Source organism: Rhamphochromis sp. 'chilingali', assembly GCF_963969265.1.
Source record: "Rhamphochromis sp. 'chilingali' genome assembly, chromosome: 18".
In the NCBI taxonomy this organism is placed as follows: Eukaryota; Metazoa; Chordata; class Actinopteri; order Cichliformes; family Cichlidae; genus Rhamphochromis; species Rhamphochromis sp. 'chilingali'.
This window is the reverse complement of record NC_137945.1, coordinates 11,303,772-11,323,455: the sequence shown is the minus strand read 5'-3', so window position 1 is coordinate 11,323,455 and position 19,684 is coordinate 11,303,772.

The following is a 19,684-nucleotide window of genomic DNA, read 5'->3' as shown; positions in this document are numbered from 1 at the left end:
GTTTGTAATAAAGCGCCTCTCTTGATGGGCTCAGTACCCGGCAGTGAATCTCCTGGACAGACAAAGCCCCTGGCACAGATTGAAGTGAGCCAGCAGCAGAGGCATTGGAGCAGCAGACGGTGGCTAAGCCTCGCTGCTGAGTGAACAAAATAGTTTCATTTAGTTTCGGTTCATGTGAATGGGGAAAGACGCAGACACAATGACACATTCAGAATCAGCCTCTTGGTGTATTGTATCACAGTGGAGTAGCTTACATTGTTTTTAATTTGCATTCATGCACCATCCATTTTTCTATTGTAGATGGCTTTGGTTTTGTACCTCCACATCAATCTAAGGCTAAAGATGACAAAGTTAAAAACCTTTCAGGATAAAACTCTTAATAGTATATATAACTACACCACTCCAGTGTATTTCTCCTAAATACCAACAATACCTCAAGGACTTTTTATGGTATTTTTACAGCTGTTATGGTTGACCACTTAACACGTATACTACCTTGTGCATTGTCAGATAAAAATGACAGTGTGTGAATGTGTGTGTGAATGGGTGAATGACTGAATGTAGTGTGAAGCGCTTTGGGGTCCTTATGGACTAGAAAAGCACTATACAAATGCAGGCCATTTACCATTTACCTGATGCATACAGATATGCCCAGACAATGGATCCTCAATAGAGTCTTGGAAGCCTCTGTATTCTCTACTAGATGCATTGTTCTCACATTCAAGCACCTTTAACGATCCTTTGATATTTATTCTGACACCAGAATGTCTTTCAAAATGCTAACATGCTAAATGGTGTATATTACAGCATATTACAATGTGAGCACCTAGCATGCAGTCTGTCTTTACAATCAGTTGTGAAAGAATAGGTCACTCTAAAGAGTTCATTGAATTTTTGACCACCTACAGCAGTTTCCCAACCTTTTGGAGCCACTGCACACATTTCACTTTAGAAAAATCACAGGGCACACCACCAAACAAAAAATGTCACAAAAAGCAAATTGATCATTTTCAACCGCACACGTGGTATAGTGGAATTGGCTCGGATTGTCCCCAGTATACCTTTTTTGCTTTCTTCTGACCACTACTCATGCTAGAGCCACCATCTGGGTCGGAATTTTCTCCAGGACCCAGGTCACCTTGATTACTTTTTCTTTTCAAATATTTATCTATTGCTATTGCACTGGATCGTCTCGCAGCTCAACTATTATGTAATTTCTTCTTGTCTTCTAGTGATGGGATTTCTGGCTCTTTTGGCTCCCAACCGGCTCTTCGGGTTGTTTTAAAGTGAAATAACACAAAACACTGCAAACCACAACACAATTAAATATAAATTATAATATGAAAACAAAAAGAACATGCACATTCTCTGTCATATGGGCCTGCATGAATAAACTTTCTGAATCCTTTATCATCTGCAACTGAAAATAGTTGTGGATGATTACTATACCTTTCTAATGTGACGTTGTTGTCCCTGGCTTTCTTTCTCTCTCTTTCCTTCCCAGTGCAAAGCACAAGGCTCGTGTGCGGAGTGAAGTGGGAAAAAAAGTGCGAGAAAGAGGGTGAGAGAAAGAAAAAAAAAAACCACGCTCGCTTCGTTCACTTCATAGAGTCGGCTCTAAGAGCTGTTTCGTTGGCAACCGACACATCACTATTGTCTTCTTCTGTTTTACTAGCAAGTTGGCAACCCATTTAATGAGAGCAGGTAGTTGTACTGCCCTCTAGTGGAAGAGAATGTAATTGTTCTGCCCATTACTCACACTGAACGCTTAGAGTACTAATCAGGTGGAACCAGATAGTCTTCCACGGCACACCTGATCATTTCCGGCTGCACATTTGTTTGAAAACACTCTTCTGCATAATCCACAGTTCACAGTTAACAATACAAAGTGGCAGACCGTTTGGCTGACACAAACCAAATCTCCTCTGGGATTAACCTCAGTACAAAAACTGTGTACCGGGAGCTTCGTGGCATGTGTTTCCATGGCTGAGCAGCTCATGTAGGTGGCCTCGTAATTTTGTCCATATAATGTATATTAAAAAGTGACCTGTCTAGGGATTATGAATGCAAATTAGCAATTATTCTGCTTCCTTCCAACATATTCAGTATTTATTACTCACAAGGTATGATGCATTTCCTTTTTATTGATATGTCTAAATAAAAGTTATTTTGTACTTCTTGCATACAAATGTTTTTTTTTTTTTTAATCCTTTCCTTCCATTCAGTGTGCATTTGTACAGCTGCAGTGTGAATTCCCTCCCTTTGGGATCAAGAGTCTTACCTTATTCATTATCTTTTATGCTTGACTGCAGTGTCAGGTGGTAATTTAATGGATTTTTGAAAAATAAATTGCAGCATCAAAGTCCAAGGTAAACAGGATGCTTGTTTGTGCAACCTCACAGAATAAATTCAGATTCATAAAGGGAACTTTGCAATAATAGGATTGCACATTTTCTATATTTCACCATGGCAGATGTACCCAGGGGCTGAAACATATTCACAAAACCGAGCGCTGAACCATATAAATATTTGAAAACACATTTTATGGCTGTGAATTTAGAGATCTCCTGAGCTTTTGAATGCTTCACAGGGTCCAGAGGAAGTATCGGTGTGAATTTGATTGAGGATTTTTGTGCTCACAACAGTAAAGATTCCCCCAATCCTGCTGCACAGATGGTAACAGCAGGCTGACCTCACCCTACCAACTTCATTTTTACAGGCGTTAATTATGCAGAGAAATGTTTGCTGAGCACACAAGCTTGTTCACAGCTTCTCCCTGATAAGGTTACACATATTTACACTTGGGAGCTGCCCGGTGCAACCACAGTCTTCTGCTTATTGCCCACCAGAGCAGATCATGGCCGAAGGTTTTGCTCAAGGGCACTTTAACTTTAACTCACTCAACCTCAACAAGCAGATTCTCCCAAATCGTGGGAACTGGCACGATTTGAACTCTTGACCTTGGACATAAAAGCAGGTATCTCTAGGCTACAAATGTCCCTGATGTTCAGCATCATCTAAAAGAGAAGCTATTATTAGGGAGACCTCATTCACCTCCTCCCACTCCTCATCATGTTACTCTTCGCTGGCCAGAAAGACATGACACATGATCAAGTGCTCATTAAAAGCTAAACAGTACAGCCAAAGAGCAAAAGAAGCTTGGGAGAACTTCACACGTATTTCTCTCATCCACTGCTATTTTAATGTAATATATGCAAGATGTGTCCCCATTATAAACATTCATCTGTCACATGAGGAGGTTCTTGCAATAGCTAAAAGCAACATAGGGAGGATGCTGCAGTATATATACATACATTTTCTTTTTTTCTTTAACAAAACTGGAAAATATGCAGAAACTAATACAGATTTGTGAAAAAGCCTATCATGAAAAACATGAAAAATATACAAATAGATCATTTTTTTTGTGATGTCTGACTTTTTGATATCAATATTCATTTTCTTCTTTGCTTCCCCTTCTATTATTACATGGAGTACTGCAGCAATCTGTTGGTAACCAAAGCAATCCCAGTGATTTTTTTGGTGCAGCAACCTCTTTGAGACCAATGTTACACTGTGACTGCAAGAAAACTCCTGCAGTCACTTAACAACTGGTTTGGGAATACACATTTTTCCCTAGTGACCTGTGGTTCCCAGGGGTTGCCAAGTCTCGTATCTCTATCTCTAGTGGTCTCTGGTATGAATGTTGCCTTGCAGAGCTACTAGCATAACTGTATGCTGTTAGTTGCATGTGAACTTGTGTGAACTTCAGTCATTAATGTGAACTTGAAAGGAGTTTCATGCTCTTTGTTTTTGGCAGCAAAAGCAACTTAAGGCAAAGGAAGAAATGTGGAAAAAATATGAGTTCAGTCTTGACTGAACAATGATTGAAATAACAGGGTAAATGCTACTACTCTGGAACCAACTGGCAGTCCGTCTGGGATAGACCTTACCTCTTGCCCTGTGACAGCTGGGATAGGCTCCAGCATTTGCTGCAAAACACTCAAGACCACTGTGACCCGGATTACAGAAAACTTGCACAAATGGGTGGGTGAATGGATGTTACCAGTAGGCAGAAAAAATAAAGAAATAGTTCAGCTTTTGTGGCTATGTTAGTGACTTCTGGTCAATCTTTGTTCATGTGAAATAAGATCTGCTGATTCCAAGACATGAAAGGAGAAGAAATTGGTTCACAAGGCTCCAAAACATGAAGAATGCAGAGAGAAGTATAAATCCTGCAATCAAAGCACCTTCTTTCTAACAGAACAAACCTTGGATTATGAACGAGAGTGCTATTGAATTCAGTTTCCCCTACTGTGCTTTTGCATTTATCATCTATACCAGACACAATAGCTAAGAACCCCATGAAAATGACTTTTCCATTTTCAGACACAATCATTTGTTGTCTTAAAGACTTGGTTCCAAGACATTTGTACTGTTGATTCCAATCAAAATCTTGCAAATATTCATCAGCTATTTCTATTTCACTGCCTTATTTTCTTATAGTGCTTCTTAGGTTCATTTAAAGAACACTACAAATTCATAGCACAGCTTCAAATGGACAGCTGTAATTTGTTAGCTAGATACTGTATAGCCAGTGAGCTCATTTTTATCTGACGATGCACAATTCATTCTTTGCCCTTGAAATAATACTTTCCCCCCATTTCAGCACCACAGGATCCCTGCAGAAAAGATCAAACAATCATGTGAACTCTCAGGATGTTTCATTTTTGGGGTAAACATTCCAGGTAAGATTTTTCTGTGATATAAAAGGCCTGTAGTAAATGGTAAGGTGTGTGCTGTCCTATGAGTCAAGCGGGTATTATGAATTTGGGGGTAAAAGATAATATGTTACTTTTTGATGAAGTATAAAAACTTTAAGGAACTTTACCAGTGTATAACCAGCAAATCACGTGACCACAACTGACCACAACTTGGTGTATTTAGGCATCTAGAAATGGCCAAGATGATCTGCTGAAGTTCATGAGCATCAGAATGAAGAAGAGAGGTGATTTTGTACGTGGCATGATTGTTGGTGCCAGATGGGCACTATTCATAGTACTATTGAGATTAATTATTTAAAGAACTTGCATTATACTGAAAACCTTTAATTTTTAATGAAATTAAGATTCTTTCATGATCAAATGTACCTTTATGTACATTGCCTGCTCTTTTTTTAACCTTCAACATGAGGGCCTTGAAAGGGGATATCAGAGCATGTGAAAGCTGGGGAGTAGAACACTCATAGAGAGAATGGGGAGCAGGAGGCAATTTAACTATGAACTCACCCTGAAAGAACCTTCAGTCTGTCAATCAGCTGAACCGCCGCCTTCAGAGAGCCTTTGCTGGCAACACTGAAACTCTGATGCTTAGTGTCCCGCTCCAGCCCTGTAATGAGATCTCTGGGCAATCTGATTGAATTATTCTGATGGTTTTCAGTACATTTTTGCTCCGGGCCCTGACAGCACACACTGATAAAGCCTAGCAATGAAAGAAAATAAGCCAAAGTAATGGATGTACAAATACAATAGGAGGATTGACTTCACAGAATTGTAGGGGATCCTTACTTGAATAGCTATACCATAGCTACACCAATGAAGTTTCCTAAATTAAACTTAACCCAGCAGTGTGTTCATTAGAACCTATCATGTTTTTCCTCTATATATATATATTTCTTATGGCTTTATTTTTATAATGTGCAATGAATTATTTGTATATTTCATCTCTGCTGCCAGGTGTTCAACCTCTGCACTGCCTTTTAGCATCTAACTAGCATTGATAATGAGTCTCTGGAGACCAGAGTGAATGACATAAAAGTTAGTGTTGCTTGATAAACACTGAATAGCAGCCATCTGCTGGCTCACTGTGAATGCATTTTGGAGGCTGGAAATTGTAAGGAGCTTCAAAAATGCAAATGAACAGAGGCTCACAAACAAACTTAATCAACAACTAATAACGCAGCTGTTTGAAAGAATGAGTATGCAAGCCAGAAATAGGTTTTTGCCTCTTTAATTGGAGCAAATTAATGATTTAGCTGAGCATTAGCTGACTCAAAGCACTCATTGTGACTAATCTTTATCAAGCTATGCACTGATGGATGTGGAAATGGAAGTATATGAAAGAATGGATGGCAAATGCATACTGTAGATGCACATTTCGAAGTTGGATGTATATCCATGTTCAGTCTTGGCATGTTTTATACTTTGTAATTCCATTTGATTTATAGCCGAGGCAATGCACTGTTCTCCAGCTACTATATTAGAATCTCAGAGTTAATTGAAATAACTGTAAATCATTTTTTGCTTGCAGAGCTACAACGGTGTCCGTCTCCCTGCAGCTACAGAAAACATAGGTTCTCTTTATGGTTATTTATGTTGCAGAGAGCGTTGAAGCTAAACAATGGAAGTCTGGTATTCAAGTCAGTCTAAAAAATCATTTGACAATACGCCCTAATTTTGAAGTCCAGAATATCCACGAGAGAATAAAAAAAGCAAAGAAGCAAACAAATAACAAATAGTTGTTGATCTAAACATCTGAAAGAGATTTATGCATGTGATTGTTTTCAAATGATATCATTTGTTCAGAAATTAATACATTTAATACACTAACTGGTTACTTTTCAGGTACACCTTGATTGTACCATGTTGAACCCCCCCCCCTTTGCTCCCAGAACTTTCTTAATTTATCATCACATAGACAGAAGATCTGTCCATATTGACATAATAGCATCAAGCAGTTGCTAAACATTTGACAGCAACACATCTGCGACATAAACACCACCATGCCGCCGCATCCCAAAGATGCTCTGTTGGACTGAAATCTGTTGAGTCTGGAGGGTATTTCGGGGGTGAACACACTGTCTTTCTCAAGTTGATTTCAGCTTTCAGCAACAACACTCAGGCAGGCCAAGGTATATAAATGATGCTGAGTTGACACTAAGAGGACAAAATTGTGCCTCCCACACCATTATACCACCACCAGCAGGTGAACCACTGATACATGGTTGGATGGATCAATGTTGTTTACATGAATTTCTGATCCTGCCACTTGAACATTGCAGTTTCCTGTTCTTAGCTGACAGGAATGGCACCTGGTATGGTCTTCTGCTGCTATAGCTCATTTGCTTCAAGGTTTGATGTGCTGTGTGCTTGGAGACGTTCTTCTGAATTCCTTGGTTGTAATAAGTAGTTATTTGAGTTACTTTTGCCTTCTTATCAACTTGAAGCAGTCTGGGCCGTCTCTTCAGACCTCTGGCCTTAGCTTAGCACTTTTGCACAGAGAACTACTGCTCATTGGATGTTTACTCTTTTTCAGATCATTCTTTAGAAACCCCAGAGATGGTTGTGCAGGAAAGCTACAGAAGATAGCAGTTTCTGAAATACTCAGACCAGCCCTCTGGGCATCAGCAACAATGCCACAAAGTTATTTAAATCACCTTTCTTTCTCCATTCTGATGTTTAGTTTGAAATTGAGCAGACCATTTTGACAATGTCTAAATACCTAACTCCACTGAGCTCCTGCCATTTGATTTGCTGATTAGATATTTGCATTAATAGGCAGTTGAACAAGTGTTCAGTGAGTTGATATTGCTTTGAGTAGGTTTTAAAACCCCTGTGGACTGAGTATGCATAAATGCTAGAATGTAAAAAACAGACAAAATAAAGCAAAATAAGTTAATAAAAAGTTGTGATACAATTTTGATTGTAATTTGACATTAATTATGATATTCATTACTGAGTCATAGTAATGACTCACATGTTGTATCACCAAGTCTCTCTCTACTGATCGCCATTTTCCCCTTTATGCAACAATGAATATGTGAGCAATTTCATTCACCTTCAACATCAGACGCTCAATTTCCAACCGCTTTGGAGTTGGTTTCAGTGAGTGAAACTTCAGAGGCACAAATCCAGTGTTTGATCATATGCAGAGAGGAAGCAATACTTTGGTGATAATGGGATTGGATCATGGGATTCGACACATTCCCACAGAATAGAGTTCATTCAAGGAGTGGGAGGTGAAATATCTGCACATTCATTGCTTTACCTGTGATGCTGAAATGGATTAGGTGTTGTGAAGTCATGTTTTAAAGGAGCAAACCTCTATTTTGATGAGATTCAGACATTTCGCACAGTTATCAGTTACTCATGAGCAAGCCGGAGGCTGTAATTGCTTTCCAAATTGCCTCTTTGAGCAGTGACTGACCCAATTAGTTTTGGGATTGTGTTTGTTACAGTATCACTATGTGTTGCAGCTCATCTCTTTGAATATTTCAAACTCACATCGACAGCCAGTTACATCTGTATTTGTAACGTGTCGGCCAGAATGATTAGTTAATTATGTTTGTGCTCTTTGAAAATGACACTGCCAAGTGTCTTTTGGCCGATTCCCTGTCCCTCATGCTATACTTCTGTCTTACATTCATGCATACACTCACACATCCCCCCAATATTTTAACCTGGAAGTAAAGTCAATACCCAAAATGAAGCTTTATTCATATCTCAACATTTGGGCTGTGGCTCTTTCTAAGATGTCGACAATCCATTACAGGAAAATTTGTCAGAATGGAAAAACAAATGAAACGGAAGGAAGAGCTTATCACAAGGAGATGGATGCTGGTGGATCCTGGACAGTAAAACAACAAAAGCAGTTTTGTCTTTTTAGGAGTATGAAAAAATATGTAATTGGTACAGTGGGGCAAAAAAGTATTTAGTCAGCCACCGATTGTGCAAGTTCCCCCACCTAAAATGATGACAGAGGTCAGTAATTTGCACCAGAGGTACACTTCAACTGTGAGAGACAGAATGTGAAAAAAAAAATCCATGAATCCACATGGTAGGATTTGTAAAGAATTTATTCGTAAATCAGGGTGGAAAATAAGTATTTGGTCAATAACAAAAATACAACTCAATACTTTGTAACATAACCTTTGTTGGCAATAACAGAGGTCAAACGTTTACTATAGGTCTTTACCAGGTTTGCACACACAGTAGCTGGTATTTTGGCCCATTCCTCCATGCAGATCTTCTCGAGAGCAGTGATGTTTTGGGGCTGTCGCCGAGCAACACGGACTTTCAACTCCCGCCACAGATTTTCTATGGGGTTGAGGTGTGGAGACTGGCTAGGCCACTCCAGGACTTTCAAATGCTTCTTACGGAGCCACTCCTTTGTTGCCCGGGCGGTGTGTTTTGGATCATTGTCATGTTGGAAGACCCAGCCTCGTTTCATCTTCAAAGTACTCACTGATGGAAGGAGGTTTTGGCTCAAAATCTCACGATACATGGCCCCATTCATTCTGTCCTTAACACGGATCAGTCGTCCTGTCCCCTTGGCAGAAAAACAGCCCCATAGCATGATGTTTCCACCCCCATGCTTCACAGTAGGTATGGTGTTCTTGGGATGCAACTCAGTATTCTTCTTCCTCCAAACACGACGATTTGAGTTGATACCAAAAAGTTCTACTTTGGTTTCATCTGACCACATGACATTCTCCCAACCCTCTGCTGTATCATCCATGTGCTCTCTGGCAAACTTCAGACGGGCCTGGACATGCACTGGCTTCAGCAGCGGAACACGTCTGGCACTGCGGGATTTGATTCCCTGCCGTTGTAGTGTGTTACTGATGGTGACCTTTGTTACTTTGGTCCCAGCTCTCTGCAGGTCATTCACCAGGTCCCCCCGTGTGGTTCTGGGATCTTTGCTCACCGTTCTCATGATCATTTTGACCCCACGGGATGAGATCTTGCGTGGAGCCCCAGATCGAGGGAGATTATCAGTGGTCTTGTATGTTTTCCATTTTCTGATGATTGCTCCCACAGTTGATTTTTTCACACCAAGCTGCTTGCCTATTGTAGATTCACTCTTCCCAGTCTGGTGCAGGTCTACAATACTTTTCCTGGTGTCCTTCGAAAGCTCTTTGGTCTTGGCCATGGCGGAGTTTGGAGTCTGACTGTTTGAGGCTGTGGACAGGTGTCTTTTATACAGATGATGAGTTCAAACAGGTGCCATTCATACAGGTAACGAGTGGGGGACAGAAAAGCTTCTTACAGAAGACGTTACAGGTCTGTGAGAGCCAGAGATTTTCCTTGTTTGAGGTGACCAAATACTTATTTTCCACCCTAATTTACGAATAAATTCTTTACAAATCCTACCATGTGAATTCATGGATTTTTTTTTCACATTCTGTCTCTCACAGTTGAAGTGTACCTCTGGTGCAAATTACTGACCTCTGTCATCATTTTAAGTGGGGGAACTTGCACAATCGGTGGCTGACTAAATACTTTTTTGCCCCACTGTATATATTTGACTGTAAGATGATAAAACAGCCAGTTGTAGTGACGTCGTATTTAGCACACACACAAGGCTAAATCAATCCTCTTGTCGGTGTCTTTATATCAACACAGATAATCCCGTTTTATCTAATGAGAAACTGTTCCTTTACAACATAGCATAGTGAAGTTGCCGTATGTATAATTTCACAGTAGATTAATGCCATTTTTCTGGCTTTTAACTTTTACTACTTAAGATTTAGTTCTCTCAGCATGACCAACATAAAGCCTACAAATTACCAGCTACAGAACAGTTGTGGTCTGGAGCCCCCATATTTTTTTTTCTCGCCTTGTTTAACAATTCAGTGTGACCCAGATCTTTCTTACCATTGTGATATGCTGCATTGAAATGTATCCTGTAGACTGATTAGTAGATTCTTTGAAAAACACTTTGAAAATGCTGACAGAGGTGATGTTAAATCATTAGTTTGCAGTTCTGTGAAAAAGTACTCCCCCCCTTCACAGTTTCTTTGTTCTGAATTTTTGTCACACATGCATGTTTCAGATTGTCAAATAAATTTTGATATTAGACAATTAAAGATGTCTTAATTCATTATGGAAAAAAAGTTAACCAAATTTACCTGGTCCTTTGTAAAAAGTAATTGACCCTCTAAACCTAATAACTGGTTGTATCATCCCGTGCAACAAGAACGGTAGTGGAGCATTTGTGATAACTGGCAATGGGTCTTTCACATCACTGTAGGGGAATTTCTGCCCACTCTTCTCTGCAGAATTGTTTTAATTCAGTCACTGTGGGGGACTTTGAGCATGAATGGACAGTTTGAGGTCACATCCTAGCATCTCAATCAGATTTAGGTCTGGACTTTGACTAGGCCACTGTAAAACCTAGTTTTCTGGCCATCTGGTGGACTTGCTCGTCTGTTTCAGTTCATCGTCCTGATACATAATCCAAGTGCACTTGAGCTTCAGGACATGAACTGATCCTTGTGGATTATGACAAGTTGTCCAGGTTCTGAAGCAGCAAAGCAGCCCCAGTCCCAAGCACTACCACCATCATATCTGACTGCTGGTATGATGTTTATTTTTATCCTGTGTTTTATGAAAAGTGTAACAGGACTCAAACCTTCCACAAAGTTCAGCTTTAGTCACATAAACTTTGGAAAGGTTTACCAACGTTCTAAGTTTTCTCCATTTGTGGATAATGGATGTGTTTGGGTAGCTTTTATTTACTCCCAGTATTTACACAGGTTATCATTTTTTAATATTAAACATTTTTTGATAATCCGAAACATGTACATGTAAGTGGGACAAATATGCAAAAAAAAAAAAAAAAGACAGTGTGTGTCTTATATTTCACGCTTTTGTTCTGCTTTATTTATGTTTCATATTTGTTGGCAAACTTCCATTTCAGTGGAAATGTTGGACCACACTGAGAGCAGTACAACAAAACATGGCAATCTTGCTCTATAATATCATAGAGTAATCTAAGCTGAATCAGCCATTTCTGTTGAAAGGCATTTTTCAAGAGAAAATGCCTTACCAATACCATCCCTGAAACCTGTAGTGGCACACGTTGATCTTTTTTTTTTCTGAAAAATGAATCAGTAGTTTGCTTCATTGTTGCCAAAGGGCGAACCAAGAGAAAGTACATACAGACCGGACACAGGAAGATGACATCCTGTCATCCTCTATTTCACTCAGAAAAAAAAAGATACAAATACACACACATACACACTCTCAACACACATACACAGGCCCCAAAATGATTCTTAATTCCCCCTGGCTTTTCACACAATATTCAATAATGATTTAAAAAAAAAAAAAAAAAACGAAACCAACAAACAAACAGTTTTATTATTTCTATAACCCCTGGTCATAAAATTTATAGCACTTCACATTGTTGCAGATTCTAAGGTTGCAGTTGAGCGCCACTGGCTCTACATTTAGTTAAACACAACAAATCATTTCATTCAGTTTATGCTGGTGATGGTGAATTAAAAAAAACTGAAAAGCAATAGGATATTCAAAATTAATTTGCATTCATAAACAGTTCCTCAGTGTTGAGGCCTTAATGTGGCAACAAGTAGGCCTGCAGTGTGAGAGCAAAGTGCTCTAATAGGGTGATATGGTACTACAAGGTCATTAAGATAAGATGGGGCCTGATTATTTAAGACCTTGTATGTGAGGAGCAGGATTTTGAATTCAATTCTGGATTTAACAGGAAGCCAATGAAGGGAAGCCAAAACAGGAGAAATCTGCTCTCTCTTTCTAGTCCCTGTCAGGACTCTTGTTGCAGCATTTTGGATTAGCTGAAGGCTTTCCAGCGAGTTTTTTGGACATCCTGATAATAATGAATTGCAGTAGTCCAGCCTGGAAGTAATAAATGCATGAACTAGTTTTTCAGCGTCACTAAGAGACAGGATATTTCTAACTTTAGAGATGTTGCGCAAATGGAAGAAAGCAGTCCTACATATTTCTTTAATATCTGCATTGAAGGCATGTCCTGGTCAAAAATGACTCCAAGGTTCCTCACAGCGTTACTGGAGGCCAAGGTAATGCCATCCAGGGTAAGAATCTGGTTAGATACCATATTTCTAAGATTTTCAGGGCCGAGTACAATAACCTCAGTTTTATCTGAATTAAGAAGCAGAAAGTTAGCGGCCGTCCAGGTCTTTATGTCTTTAAGACATTCCTGCAGTTTAACTAATTGGTGTGTGTTATCTGGCTTCATAGATAGATAGAGCTGCATGTCATCTGCATAGCAGTGAAAATGTATGCTATGTCTTCTAATGATGTTGCCTAGGGGAAACATGTATAGTGTAAACAGAATTGGTCCTAGCACTATAGCACTATAATTCAGGTGTCTGTATTATCACTAGAACCCCTTCTACTTGCCACATCACTCCTGTTCTGCAACAGTGTCACTGGCATGAAAATTAAAATCCACATCAACTTTAAAATTCTCCTACTGACATCAAGGCCATCTATAACCCATACGTATCGTAACCCATATCTATCTGACATTCTCCATGCTACCACTTCCTCTCCTGCACGCTTAGATCCTCCTCCTCCCTCAACCTGACAGTTCCCTCTGCTTCCCTCACAACCATGGGGCTCAGAGCTTTCAGTTCCTCTGCTCACTATCTCTGGAACTTTTGATTCACTACCACTTTTCAAAACCCGGCTCAAAACCCATCTATTTAAAACTTCTTTTTCCCTGTAATCACATTTGCACTGCCTAATTTTGACTTTTCTTGTTTTTTGTTCATTTATTGTACAGTGTCCTTGGGTGTTTTGAAGGCACCTACAAATAAAATGTGTTATTGTTATTAATGATAACAAAGTGGAAGATGTGGACTAACATCAAACAGATTTTGGTGTTTTCAGGAGATCTGCTAAGAAAAAAAAAAGTCAAATTGAAATGTAATTGTACTATACAAATGCATTACCCTAGCATGCATAAACAAATAACAAACAATTAAATACATCTGACAGCAGCAAGCGTTCAGCAATCAGAAGGTTTTAAAAATGCCACAATGTATTACTAGGGCACAATCAAACCACCTCAGGTAGAATTTGCAAAAAAATTATCTGGTTCAGTTCATTTCCTGAAGCTCATCTGCATAGGTATTATGACTTCTGTATTCGGGTGCATAGTGCTAAATTGTCAGTTCTTGTAAGTGTAATATACACACATGAGCTCACACAGGCGCTTGCTGTAACACTCGAATGAACCCATGCTTATTGCTACATCAACAGAAAACAAGTGCTTGACTGACAGCATGTGTACAAAGCTGTAGTGCAGAAACATGAGTTCTACACGAACAACATGACTCCAGCACGAGATATTTTCCGAGTAGTTCCATTTCCTTGAACTGATAAGTGGCATTTCTGAAGTTAATATTTCATGTCATTACCCACATAAAGCTATTTTCAGACCTTGGTGTTTCAAGAAAGATGAGAGATCAGACCATTAGGAAGACATTTGGAATAGCTGATCCCTGCTGAACCAGTATGAGGCTGACCCAAACAAGTATGCTCAACTGTAGGCAGGTAATCTAGGCAAGACTTTATCTGCTTTGCTGCTTCCTGGCAGCATCTGGATATCTACGCCTCTTTTTCCACATTATTTTTTTCCCCCTTCTTTCTTTGTTTTGCTAAACGTTACATTTAGCTATGTCAGATGTGCTCTCAAAAGTCATGTATCAATTTTGCTGGCTCTTTATTCCCTTTTATTTATCCCACAACTGAGGCGCAATTTCTAAGATTAAAATAATGCATAGATAAAAGAATCACTTTGTCTTGACGTTATTTAGGTGATTTATAAGTACCATTTTGGTTCCACGGATTTAAAGACTGTTGAGAAAGTACACGCATGACATTGAAAGCCTTTTAACTTCAATTATTTCCTTGCATCTGAATTAATCCTGAATAAAAATATAAGTGATGGGAGAACTTTTCAAGATTTATAATTTGCAGCTCACTGACCACAGCATGACCAATCTTCAAAGCAACTTTGGTGTGGCAATATAGTGATTAACCCTTTAAAGCCTGCACCAGGGGCGATTCTAGGATCAGAGCTTAGGGGGTGCTGAGCACCAGGAGAGCTGCCCAGCCAGGCAAGATAAACTTTACTTGTCACAGAGACCTCATCTCTGTCAGTCCCTGCATCCCTAAATGTCACCAGTTGTCCTTTTTTTTTTTTTTTTTTTTTTTTTTGCCTGTCCCATTTGGTTCTTTAGCCATCAGAATTGTTGTCTGAAGACCAACAAGGATACCCAATGGATTTACTTTGCCAAATGGATCATCGTGGCATTGCCGTATTGGCCCCAGGCTCCAGGCCCCGATAAGCGGCCGCCAAGGAGTGAGCCGGTGTGTACCTGGACGCCCACCCCCAGACACAAAGAACCACCAACGCACCGACACCTGAGGGAGTCTGCCACTGGCAGGGGAAGTGGTGGTGGGCGGAGATAGGCCTCCAAACCTTGGAGGGCCTGAGGTGTCCCCAGAGAGGTGGCGTCTGATACCCAACCTGACATATAGACACAGACATACAGGCACACACAGACACAAACATCCATTCCCCCCCCCCCATGCTCTCATATGCACTCACTCCACACTCAACCAACGTGGAGACAGACATAAAGAGACGCTGTACACACGATCACACTCCCCAAGCGTACTCTACAAACCGGGTCTAGGTACCCTTGCCCCTGGAGGGGGGAACTGCACCCAGACCCAGGTGGTGGTCTCCAGTTGTCCTGAGTTCTCTCTGACTGTCTCCTTGGTGCATTTAAACCCCTGTTCCTCCCTGTCTCCGTTATCAGTCATCATAATTTTACCATCTCTGTGCAAGTCTGCAAATTTCTTTATTAAATCATAAGATTCTTAAATCCATCAAGTATCTCTGTGCCTGGGTCCTTGTCACAAAACATGAGATCACTGTTTTGTACATTTTAACACAATTTATTAAGCATATGCTTCAGCCAATACCTTTTGATTAGCCTTGTCTTGTGGTTTCTTGCTTTGTGGTAATCTTTATTCTGTTTTCACTGAGATATTTGAATGCTAATCAATAAATCAATATTCAATTCTAAAAAAAAAATTCTAATCCCCACATTTGTGAAAGAAAAGCAAAACACTTTTTTGAAAAGTTTGTAACAAAACCACCAAATCTGATAAAGGTTATTTAAATGCTGCAAAAGAAGAATGGAGTGGAATAAAAAAATACATATCCTAACCTTAACTACTGAGGGAGAATAATGAATGATGCTCATAGTGAGTAAGAACGGAGATTCACTTTTAAAGTGTATGTATAATATAATACAGATACATAAAAATACACTCCAAAAATAGAAGAGTCCTTTAAATGTACAAATGTACAAAATATTAATTAAAAAATTATAAAAATGGAGGCAACTGTGCCTATGGTACAATGTATGAAAAGATCTTTACTGCAGATACTTCTAAAATGGCGTTGCAGATTTTTTCTTTTATTTTAATCTATGTCGCCTCACCTTGAGGTTGGCAAATCTATCACTGTTTGGTGGTCAACTCTCTCAAGCAGTTTACAGTTTCTGTTGTGCCTGTCACTGTTCCCTGTCTGTTTTCTTACCTGGTTCTTCTTGAACTTGTACTTTCTCCTCACGTTCCCCTCTTTCCTCTCTCCCTCTGTGGACTGACAATCATACACAAATAGATTGTATTAGATGAAAAAATTTAATTAATATGAAAAAAATACTATTGAAATCACTAATAAAAAAGTCCTCTCTCAGTGTACTTTCAACCAAAAGGCAAATAACCAAACCACATGTACATCTAATAAAAGATATAAACACTGAAACTCTGATCCAACATTATCCTTTATTAACGGATCATTTGTTCTTACACTTTTACCTGAATGTGGCTCCTTTTTTGAAAAAAACTTCCTTATATCCATTATGAACCTGGCTGTCTCTCTGTACACAAACACACACATACACACCAGGAGTTATACGGTTAATGGGAATCCAGTCAGTTAGCTAGTAAGTACCTTGGGTTTAATATCAGCACATATGACAAAATAAGCAGCTTCTCTCATTCCTTTTCAAACAGGACAGTGGTAACAACAGCAGCCTACAGATAATTTTAAGTTATGTAGAATTTAAATAAGCTATATAAATTTCAATGGGAGCAACAGGACGGTCAAATGTCACTGATTTTACTACAGAGCAGGACGGATTGTAGGGCAGCAAACATCGTCGGAAAACACGTTTTCAACACTACAGGTTACCTGGTGTAGTGTTTTTCAGCTAAAAAGAAACATGGCCTGACTCCTACCTAACTATATAAAGAGTAACTGAAGGTTAAATGCAGCTAACATTTCCTGTTTTAAGCCAGGCACTTCCACCTGTCAGAGGAGAGGCGAGCTGGAACAAACCATTTTGGGGGAGGGGCATCTATACTTTTGTTGTTAAAATATTACATCTCAACCAAGTACTGTATGCTTTTTATATTTTTTTTGTTGTGTATCACACAAACACCAAATATTGTCAAAAAAGTAAGAAATCTTTGGGGGTGCTTTGATTCATTTTGGGCTAAAATCACCCCTGGCCTGCACCCTGAAAAAATTGCCAGAAACGTTTTTTTTTAAATAGAGTTTATTGAACCAGCTGGCAAATTTGCTTAATTTATTTGTTTGTTGCCGTTGAAGGAAAGGACATAAGAAAATCTACTAAATCGTGAAAAATAAAACACTTCCGAGAAAACTAAGCAAAGACACAGAGCTTTGATGTCAGTGCGGCTTCCGCTGTACGCTGTGTGCACTCGCAGCATGTCAGCCTCGTCACAGCACAGGTGGCAGATTCAACGTCAGCATGCACACAGAACACAGACAGGGAGCAGTCACTGTCGGCCCCGTAATGTGTCAAAACAACAACCACCTTCAAAACAAGCCAGTCATACTTACGGATAACTTTGGAAAGAATAAACAGCCATGATTGTTACTTCCTGAAATATTTATAGCTGCTGCAGTTGGAGCAGTGAGTTCTGCAGTGCTTCCTGACAGATCCTTACTATTTCCAAGTCTGTCAACAGTACAGAGTGTGAGAAAGACTGCTGCTGTCATCTGCATCAGTGGCAGCTCGCTTCCCCATGAGACCCAATGCAAGCCTTTCACGCTAATAAAGATTTTTCCGAGGGCAAATATGATAAACTGACAAGTGTAGGTACAGTACACGGGAAATGCGTGCGCGCTCTGAGCAAGACAAATCATTCCCCAGAATGACATTCAGCCTGATCTTGCAGGGGATGCTGCTGTAATACGCTGTGAAATTGATTCCATGAAATGAATCATGATCTAATCTTGTCTACCAAAACAAGGTGGCTTGTTCCATGGAAAGAACATCAAGACAGAAACAGTCACAAAATGTACCATCCCATTTCTGCTATTACGAAGCTCTTTTTGAGGATACACAGAAAGCAGTCTTGAAGGGTTACCCGAACAGCTCTTAAAAGTTTGCACGGATTTCCTGTTAGGTATAACATGTACCAGAATTATCTCTCTTTTTAAGGTGAATATAGATATGCTTCCTCTTTTGAGTGATTTATTGTTTTTTCTTGGATGCAGTTATCACAACATGATGTTCACTTTTTTGGAAAGCAATATGAATCACAGTGACTAAAGCTTACATCATGAATGTCTAATCACAAAGGTCAGTGACATGCCCTTAGCATATTTTTTCCTACTGAGCTGTGATCACACCAGTGACTCACTCACTGCAATCAAATACTGCTAGAAATGTAATAGAAATAAGCCTGCTCTGCTTTTGAGGACCATTTGACAGTCCAAATAAAGTGATAATAATCAGAGTATTTTTCCAATAGTTTGTAGACCTCATGTCTGTGGAGGGGAAACATTCATCACTATTAAACGAGCCCTGGTTGACCCAGCTGTCAGGAGGCAATGACGTTTGACTGATAGCTCTGCTGCTTCTGTTTCTCCAAGTTGTTCTATCGCCTCATAGTTCATTTTTCAGGCTGGGATAGGGCAAAGAGCGTGTGGGTGGTGGTTTGGAACGCCAGTCAGCAAAGTCATTGTAGCCAAAGCCCTATCTGATGCCTACCTAAGTAAGTTTAATGCAAAGAAAGTTTTTTGTTTGTGTGCGTAGCTTTTGTTTTCTTTTGAATGTAATCCCCCCCCCTTTTTTTTTGGTTAATCTTTCAAGATTAAAAATTAACGCAACTCAAAGAAAACCCAAAGTCCTCTGAGACCCAGTCCTCATGATTACATCCAGCCTAATTGCGTTGAGTAGATTATAACTGCACCTCCACGCGGCACGAGTGTGCGTGTCAATAAATGCATTACAGTAATGGATGCAATCCGATCATGTGGTGAAGGCACAGTGATGCTCAGCTATTGTAGCTTGTTAATTGGAAACATTGTCGGCATCTTTGCTCTGTTTGGGTCTGTTCTGGTTGACCACATTTTGGATCAAGTGTAATTAGTCTCAAGTCTGTTCCATTTCTGCTTTATTGAGATTAATTTATGCACCACGAGCATCTGACGGTAACACAAGCAAAAAAAAACAAAAAAAAACGAGGCTTACTTTATTAGGAAGAAATGTGATTGTGATCTTAATCAGATGCCAGACACTTTATTAGGTACATCTTGCTAGCATCCTGTTGGATCTAATGCATCATGCAGTTGATTCCAATTTCACTGCAGGTGCAAAGTTGCATGTGACAAATAAAGGTTTGATTGATTGATTGATTGTTGGACATTCGGAGATGCTCTTGTGCATACCTTGGCTGTAAGTGTTTATTTGAGGTATTGTTGCCCTCCTGTCAACAAAGGTGTCTGGCCAACCATTTTACCCCAGAGAACTGAAGCTCACTGCATATTTTCTTGTTTTTGGTCC